The sequence below is a fragment of the Hypanus sabinus genome (genome assembly GCF_030144855.1).
Source record: "Hypanus sabinus isolate sHypSab1 chromosome 31 unlocalized genomic scaffold, sHypSab1.hap1 SUPER_31_unloc_1, whole genome shotgun sequence".
Lineage (NCBI taxonomy): Eukaryota > Metazoa > Chordata > Chondrichthyes > Myliobatiformes > Dasyatidae > Hypanus > Hypanus sabinus.
The window spans coordinates 238,637-248,504 of NW_026778953.1; positions in this window are offsets into that span (position 1 = coordinate 238,637).

Consider the following 9,868-nt stretch of genomic DNA (forward strand, 5'->3'; position numbering starts at 1 on the left):
CACTGACTGGTTGAGTTTGTCTGGCGCTGTCTCCCGGGAACAATCCTCTCCTTCCTCAAACACCCGACACTCTCCTCTCCCGCTTCTGACCTCCAGTGCGAGCAACCCAAGACACTGTCAGCCACTCCTCCTCAGACCACTTGCCTGCGTCACCTGTCGCTCGTCACCTGACCCCACGACAATAGCAAGCGTCATGCTGGCTCACGACAACTACTCACGGGAGCTGAGAAAAATCAATGGGGTACAAATTGAACCCGATTAAATATGGAAAGACCTAGAGAGTCAGAACATGGAGAGGATGTTTCCTTTAGTGGGGGAGTCTAGGACCAGAGGACACAGATAGAGTGGATGTGGAGAGGATGTTTCCTTTAGTGGGGGAGTCTAGGACCAGAGGACACATATAGAGTGGATGTGGAGAGGATGTTTCCTTTAGTGGGGGAGTCTAGGACCAGAGGACACAGATAGAGTGGATGTGGAGAGGATGTTTCCTTTAGTGGGGGAGTCTAGGACCAGAGGACACAGATAGAGTGGATGTGGAGAGGATGTTTCCTTTAGTGGGGGAGTCTAGGACCAGAGGACACAGATAGAGTGGATGTGGAGAGGACGTTTCCTTTAGTGGGGGAGTCTAGGACAAGAGGACACAGATAGAGTGGATGTGGAGAGGATGTTTCCTATAGTGGGGGAGTCTAGGACCAGAGGACACAGATAGAGTGGATGTGGAGAGGATGTTTCCTATAGCGGGGGAGTCTAGGACCAGAGGACATAGATAGAGTGGATGTGGAGAGGATGTTTCCTGTAGTGGGGGAGTCTAGGACAAGAGGACACAGATAGAGTGGATGTGGAGAGGATGTTTCCTATAGCGGGGGAGTCTAGGACCGGAGGACACAGATAGAGTGGATGTGGAGAGGATGTTTCCTGTGGTGAGGGAGTCTAGGACCAGAGGACACAGAAAGAGTGGATGTGGAGAGGATGTTTCCTATAGTGGGGGAGTCTAGGACCAGAGGACACAGATAGAGTGGATGTGGAGAGGATGTGTTTGGTAGTTCAGGGCGTACAGCCTCAGAATAAAGGGACTCTTTTTGTAACGGAGACTGGGAGGAATTTCTTCAGCCAGAGAACGGTGACTCTGTGCAATTCCTGGTCCCGGGAGGCTTTGGGGTCGATGTCACTTGCTGTAACTCCGGCAGTAGTTGATGGTCATTGAAGGTTATCGGAAGGGCAGGAGAATGTGACGAGGAGGGATAATAAGTCAGGCATGATGGGATTGGTGGAGCAGGCCTGACTGTCCGAATGGCCAAATTTGGTCCAGATCCTGCGCTCTTTCCGTTTTCTATAAAGAAGGCTGACACTGTAGTGTCTAAGTTGAGTTTATTGGATACACAGGTGGGCACCGATACGGTGGAAATCCTTTCGGCAGCAGCATCCCCCGAACGCATCAACTGCTCTACACCCACAAGGGCAAGGTTGATTCTGCATTGCTTTCCCAGAAAGAACACGATAAGAGCAAGCAAGCCGCCCAACTCGGTGCGATCGGACTGGAGAGGTCGCCTGTCGCTTTGCCGACGTTGCAATTCGGGCCTGGGAGCTGCGAGAAGATGGCAGGATTGCGAAGGCGGCGATCCTCCGTGATGGACGTTGTCGTTCTGAGGCAGCGATTCCTGTAGATACTACGGACGGGGGGCGGGGGGGTCGTAGTGTATCAGAATCAGGTTTCATACCAACGGCACACGCCGTGAAATTTGTCTACTTTGCAGGAGTAGTGCAGAAATAGCAAATAAAAAGCAGTGAAGAATGTTCATGGGTTCGGAAATCCGAAGGCAGAGGGGAAGAAGCTGTTTCTGAATGGTTGAGCGTGTGTCTTCAGGCTCCTGTCCCTCCTCCCTGATGGTAGCGATGGAAACAATTTGTGTTGTGTGTGGTGGTGGGAGGGGGGTCCGTAATGAGGGATGCTCCTGGGAAGATGTGCTCGATTCTATAGAGGCTGGTGACCATGATGGGGCTGACTAATTTTGCAACTCTCTGCAGCTTCTTCCTTTCCTATGCAGTAGACCCTCCACCCACCCCCACTGCCAGCAAACCCGACGGTGATGCAGCCAGTTAGGATGCTCTCCACTGTACATCTGTGGAAATGTCCACGTGTTCCTGGTGACAAACCAAATCTCCTCCGACTCCTAACGAAATGAAGCTGCTGCCTTGCCTTTTTCATAGATACAGCGATAAACCGGGGCCAGGTTCGGTCCTCAGAGATATTGACACGCAGGAACTTGAAGCTGCTCACTCCCGCCACTTCTGATCCCTCTGTGCCCTCTGATCCCTCTGATCCCTCTGTGCAGCTTCCTGCCATGCGACCAGTCAAGATGTTTTCGAGTTATATCTCAGTGAGGGCCCGATGTCGTGCAGGTTGGTTCAAGAACCGAGAGGGTGAAGGAGAGTGGCCGGTGGTGTGAGACTTCCTGCTCGATGGGAGCTGTGCGAAGAGGGCACGGCCTCCAGGGGCGCCTAACCTCCCTCCGCCCGTTTTAACTCTCCTTGCAAAACAATCCGTCATTCGCCACGTCCACGCTGTACTGGAACACTGGCTTTTAATGGACGATGCACGGCGTCTCTCCGGTCAGATAGCTTGCTTATTCTAAGTGAAACTCCCCGGTTCCGTCGGCAGTGTGAGTCTAGGGAAGACCTGCTCCCCCCGCCAAACGCGGGAGATAGAGACGCAAGCGCCCTCCCCCACCCAAACCCCTTCTTTGTGTGAGAGCTGCGTGGTTCGTCACCCTGTTGCAAATCAGTATCACGAAATAAAGGACAGTACACCGCATACACTTAAAGGATTCAGCTTCATAATTCTTAATTTGACTGAAGAGTCAAGAAAAAGTATAAACGAAAAGAGCCTATTTAAATGAAACGGTCTAATGTGCACAGGGTTTCCCCTTCGCCTATCCTCCTTCGATCCCACCCCAGGCTTCTCTCCGGCGTCTACTCCCTTCATCTCCCGCCGAACGGAAGGCTCAGCTCACCCCGGTGTCAGGCACGGACGGCTCACACCCGTTATCTCCAACCGTAACCCAAACACTGTCAGCAGCGAAGCCAGATTAGTGACTGAAATACCTGAGGCGCTCAGTAGATGGCGCTGACACCTCCATGAGCAATGATGTCATTTGTCTGGGTCGAGATTCTCACCCTTCATCAATAGATTACCAGACACACCTAACACCGATTAGGAGGTGATCGAGGCTGGTGGCTGCATCTATCAGTTGGTCAGTCTGATACCTGCTCTGCTCTGAAGCCGTTTTGTAATATCCTCTGTGAACTCTTAAGTTGCCTGTGTACTTGAGTTGGGATTTGACAAATGAATGTGTCGAGACAGTTGTACCGAGCGCCTCTGACTGTTGAAGTAAAGTTTGAAGTCATCTGACTCAGTCTGCAGTTATGCTCAGTCCCACCTGCATCCGTTACAGCCACATCCCTCATCATTGGCCTTTTGACATGCATTTCCTACCTCCCATTGTAACTTGTAGACCACATCCTTACTACTATTTGGGAGTCTGTATACAACTCTCTTCAGGATAATTTTACCCCTGCAGTTCCTTAACTCTACCCACAATGATCCCACACCTTCCGACCCAATGTCACCTCTTTCTAATTGCTTATCTCATTTTTTTACTGTTACGTATTCAGGCAACAATAAATATATGAGTTCGGCAAGGGATTTTATAACAAATAACACTTTTATTGAACACTGAGAACAAACCCCCCCAAAAGTAAACAAACACTAACGTAACCGGAAATCAGCTGCTGTGCGGCAGCTTAAACAGTTCTTAAAGCGATGTTGCAAAAACAGTTCTTTTAAGTAGTATTGCCAAAAGTTCGAAAGTGCTCACAGTCCATTTAAAAGGAGAGACTTTATAAGACGATTTAAATTCTCTTTCACGTCGTCTTGTTTCGATCCCCGACGTCGAACTTACAAAGAAGAATTTACAAAATGAAACGAAACGGCTTAAAGGCACTGACCTTTCCTTTATCACACTGTCCTCAAACTTCGCCCGCAGAGATTAACACGAGAACAGTCAACGAATTATTTTCGAATAAGGATTAACTAAGGCCGAACCCGTTTCACCGTCAAAAATAGATACTCCTCGATCTTTAACTCCCGAACTCCGATCTTCACTCTCCACTGATTCTCAAACTAGCAGTATTGTAAAGAACCTGCTGGCAATGACCTTTTAAACTTTAGGCATTAGATAAAAAACTTCATCCTTCAACTAAACTGCGTCATCACATTAAATCACGCAGCGGCATGAAGCCAACTTGGCAAATCCAGCCACGAACTGCCCCTCCTCACAGGGCGGGGTCTTCCTTTTATAACCTGTAAAAAAAACCTGTCACATGATCTCTACTGGCGGGAAAGTGACATCACTCCACCATCACAAGACCATTACCTCAAGTCCAGTATAGCTTCAACCCCAGTCACGTGACCAAAGTAGCACTGTCATGTCACGAGTACGTAACATTACCCACAGGGCAATGCCACCCCTCTGCCTTCCTGCCTGTCCTTCTGATACAGTGGATGTTAAGCTTCCGGATATAATCTTTTATCCACGATTCAGTGCTGCCCACAACATCATACATGCCATTCCAGAACTGTACTCTCGGTTAATCTACCTTGTTCCGTACAGTGTGCACATCCTAATATAACTCTTTCAGTCCAGCATTCTCCTTTTTCATTTTGTCCACCTTTTCCATTGAAACTCATCCTGTTGACTGCAGTTTTGCCCTGTCATCAGCCTCCCTTTGCATGGAGTCTCACTACACGCTGCCTCTGTTTCCAGAACGACCACCTCATACTCAGTGCTATCCGGTTTGTACACTCCACCCCCGCCAAACGAGTTTAAACCCTCCCAAACAATTCTATCCTGCAAGGATATTGGACCCCTCGGGTTCAGGTGTAACCCATCCCTTTTGTGCAGGTCATACCTTCCCCAGGAGAGTTCCCAATGATCCATAAATCCGATCCCTTGTCCCCTGCACTAGTTCCTCCGCCTCGCATTCCCCTGCCAAATCATCCTATTCCTACCCTCCCTGACACGTGGCACAGGCAGCAATCCAGAGATTACCACCCTGGAAGTCCCACTTCTCAGCTTTCTACCCAGCTCCCAAAATCTCCCTTCAGCACCTCCACACCTTGTCTACCTTTGTCATCGGTGCCGATATGACCTCTGGCTGCTCACCCTCCCCCATGGACCCAGGGATATCCCGGACCCTGGCACCTGGGAGGCAACATACCATCTGGGTATCTCTATCGTGCCCACAGAACCTGGTTTCTGTTCCTCTCACTAAGGAATCTCCTGTCAACACTGCGGCCCGCTTCAGCTCTCTGCTCTTCTGATCCGCAGCACGGGACTCAGTGCCAGAGACCCATTCATCGTGGCTCATACCCAGCAGGACGTGCACCTCAACCGTATCTAAAGTGGTATACTTATTACTGAGGGGAATGGCCACAGGGGGACTCTGCATTTCCCGTCAGTCACCCAATTACCTGTCTACAGCAACCCAATGTTAACTACCTCCCTGTAGCTCCCGCTATGACCGCGTGCTCCCTCAAGGACAGCGAGGCTCGGGCATATACTCGGAAAAGAAGCAGGCAGTGGGCCCGGGCAGCGCCAGACCTGCAGATGGCCATCTTGACCAAGCCCAGGACCAAGCCCACCGAGAGATCCTCCCCTCTCCCCACCCGCTTCCGAAATGGGTGTTCCACTCCCCTAAGGTGCAGTGGCCTTCCTCACCGCCCCTCCTGTGTACATGTTAGCACCCCCACCCCGCTCCCTTCCCAAAGATCGTCACCTCAGTACTGCGGGAAGGTGCTGGAGTAAGTGACCATCACCCCCCTATCAGTGATGCTGACAGCTTCAAGGTCTTCTGAGTCAACATCACCAAGAGACTTCTGTGGTCCTGGCCCAGAAAAGTACACGCTAAGGGAACTCGGCATTTCCCCGTTGACACTCACTACTCTTTTTGAATACACCATAGAAGGACATTCTGCCTAGATACTTCACGCCCCGGTGCTGGACCCCAAGAGGGGCAATTCTTGGAATGCCTACGAGATGCCCTTTCGGAGCAGCTTGTGGTTGTGCACACTTGGGGGTCAGTTATCCGCGATTGGGCGATGTGCAATGAATGGAATGGACTAGAGAGCTGAAGATAAGGAAACCTTTGGGATCAGCGGTCACACTATGTTAGAATTCACCCTGCAATTTGAGAAGGAGAAGTTACAGTCAGATGTATCCGTATCACAGTGGAGTAAAGGGAATTACAGAGGCACGAGAGAGGAACTGGCCATATTTGCTTGGAAAAGATCACTGGCAGGGACAACGGCAGAGCAGCCATGGCTGGAGTTTCTGGAGGCAGATCGGCAGGCACGAGCGAGCTACATGCCGAAGAAGAGGTAGTATTCTAAAGGCAGGGTGACACTAACTCCAGACTTAAAAGCCAAAGAGAGGGCATATAATAGAGCAAAAAATAGTGGGAAGTTAGAGGATAGGGAAACTTTTAATAACCAGCAGAAGGCAATAAAAAAGTCATAAAGAGGGAAAAGACGGAATGCAAAAGTAAGTTGGCCGGTATTCTTAAAAGGGATACCAAAAGATTCTTCAGGTATATAACATGTAAATTAGAGGTGAGAGTAGATATCGGGCCGCTAGACAATGATGCTAGAGAGGTAGTAATGGGGGACAAGGAACAGGCGAATGAACGGAATAAGTATTTTTCATCAGTCTTCACTGTGGAAGTCACTGGTAGCATGACGCAAGTTCAGGAGTATCAGGGAGCTGAGCGGGTGTGAAGTTGCCATTACGAGGGAGAAGATGCTTGGAACTGAGAGGTCTGAAGGTAGATAGGTCACTTGGACAAGATGGACTACATCCCAATGTTCTGAAAGATGTGCCAGAAGAGATTGTTGAGCCATTAATAATGATCTTCCAGGAATCACTAGATTCTGGAATGGTTTCAGAAGACCAGAAAATCACAAATGTCACTCCACTCTTCAAGGGAGAGAAGCAGAAGAAAGGAAATTATCGATCTCAATAGTTGGATTCGACTATTAAGGACGTGGTTCGGCGTACTTGGAGGCACACGACAAAATAGACCATAGTCAGCATGGTTTCCTTAAGGAAAAATCTTCCCGAACAAATCTGGCAGAATTCTTTGAAGAAATAACAAGCAGGATAGTCAACGGAGAATCGGTGCTACATACCTGGATTTTCAGAAAGCCTTTGCCACACATGAAGCTTCTTAACAACTTAAGAGCCCATGGTATTACAGGAGAGACACGAGCAATGATAGAAGCATTGGCTTGTTGGCAGGGAGCGAAGAGTGGGAACAAAGAGAGACTTTTCTGGTTGGCTGCCGGTGACCAGTGGTGTTCCACAGGAGTTTGTGTTGGGGTCACTTCCTTTAACATTACATGTCAATGATTTGGATGATGGAATTGATGGCTTTGTGGCTGAGTTTGCAGATGATACGAAGATAGGTGGAGGACCAGGTAGGGTTGAGGAAGCAGAGAGGCTACAGAAGGATTTAGACAGATTAGGAGAAGTGGCAGATTGAATACAGTTTTGGGAAGTACATGGTCATGCATTTTGGTAGAAGAAATAAAAGAAAAGAATATTTTATAAATGGAGAGAAAATTGAAAAATCTGAGGTGCAAAAGGACTTGGGAGTCCTTGTGCACGATCCCCTAAAGGGTAACTAGCAGGTTGCGTCTGTGGTGAGGAAGGCAAATGCGATTTCAGCATTCATTTTGAGAGGACTTGAATATAAAAACAAGGATATAATGTTGGAACTTCATAAAGCAGAGGGGAGACATCACTTGGAGTATTGTGAGCCGCTTTATTTAAGAAGGTTGTGCTGACATTGGAGAGGGTTCAAAAGAGGTTTTCAAAATAATTTCGGGGTTGAAAGGCTCATCATACAGAATGTTTGATGGCTTTGGGCCAGTACTCACTGGAATTCAGAACAATGAAGGGAATATCTCATTAAAACCTATCAAATGTTGAAAGGACTCAGCAGAATGGATGCGGAGAGGATGTTTCCAATGGTGGGGGAGTGTAGGACCAGAGACCACAGCCTCAGGATACAGGGATGTCCATTTAGAACAGAGATGAGGACGAATTTCTTTAGACAGAGTGGTGAATCCGTGCAATTCGTTGCAACAGACATCTGTGGATGCCACGTCCTTGGGTATCGTTAAGGCAGAGGTTGATAGATTCTTGATTATTTTCGGGCATGATAGGGCGAGAAAGCAGGAGGAAGGGACTGAGAGGGAAATGGGTCAGCCATGATGAAATGGTGCAGCAGACTCGATGGGACAAATGGCTTGATTCTTCTCCTATGTCTTATGGCTTGGTACGGCATTCCTCTTCAATGTTGCAACACTACTGCCCTCCCCCTCTGGCAGCTCATTCCAGGTTTCCCTCAGAGCACCTTTAAATCTCTCCCCTTTCATCTTGGATCTGATAGGATCTGTGTTGGATTGTGTTGGCGGGGCGAAGATAAGTCTCAACCAAAGGAGGTGTAAGCACTGCCTGCTTCCGCTAGCCTGCAGGTCACCCTTCAACCCTTGGGGTAAAGACTGGGACTGTCCTCCTTAGCCACACCCCGCTACAAGGTCGCTCCTCATTCCCGCTCCAAAGAAAGCACAACTTTGTCGAGCCAACCCAACGTAAATTAGGCGACCGCATCGTTGAGAACCATCCGCAGAAAGTGGAGTTTCCCGGGGGCCAACCATTTCAGTTTCTAACCCCATCCCAACATGTCTGTCCATGGCCTGATGAGGTTACCTCTCTCAGGGTGGAGGAGCAACACCTCATATCCTGTGTCAGCAGCCTCCAACCTGATGGCAGGAAGATCAATTTCTCCAACGTCCCCTCGCCCTCCCTTCCTCTTCGATTCCACACTCTGCCCTCTTACCTCTTCTCCTCACCTGCTTCTCCCATCACCCTGCTGCCCCTCCTCCTTCCCTCTCCTCTCCTTTTCCACCCATCACCTCCCAAGTTCTTGCCTCAAGCCCCTTCCTTCCCTCACCTATCAGGGTTAGTAAAGAAAAAGCAAAAAAAGAAAAGGGTCCATTTTAATGCAAAGTCTAATGTGCACAAGTTGGAGCTCACGGTTTCCTCTTCGTCGATCCTCCTTCAATCTGCCCCGGGCTTGGTCAGATCACGGGCCCGCTCCGGACCAAGTCCTACGACCTCTTCTCTCCGGAATCTACTCCCTTCATCTCACACTGAACCAAAAACCCAGCTCACCACGGAGTCAGGCACGAAAACACAACCGCTATCAATGGACAGCTTACATTCCAAAGACACGTTATCTCTAACCATAACCCAAACACTGCTTCGTCAGAGAGACCATTACGTAAACAGTGCAACCTTTCCCGGGGTCTCACAATGGCATATGGTTCTGGTCACCCATTACAAGCTTTGGAGAGACCACAGGAGAGGGTTGCCCGGACGTTGCCTGGTTTAGAGGGCATGTGCTATCTAATGTTGCAGCTACATAGGACCCTGGTCAGACCCCATTTGGAGTACTGTGCTCAGTTCTGGTCGCCTCACTACAGGAAGGATGTGGAAGCCATAGAAAGGGTGCAGAGGAGATTTACAAGGATGTTGCCTGGATTGGGGAGCATGCCTTATGAGAATAGGTTGAGTGAACTCGGCCTTCTCTCCTTGGAGGATGAGAGGTGACGTGATAGAGGTGTACAAGATGATGAGAGGCATTGATCGTGTGGGTAATCAGAGGCTTTTTCCCAGGGCTGTAATGGTTGCCACAAGAGGACACAGTTTTAAGGTGCTGGGGAGTAGGTACAGAGGAGATGTCAGGG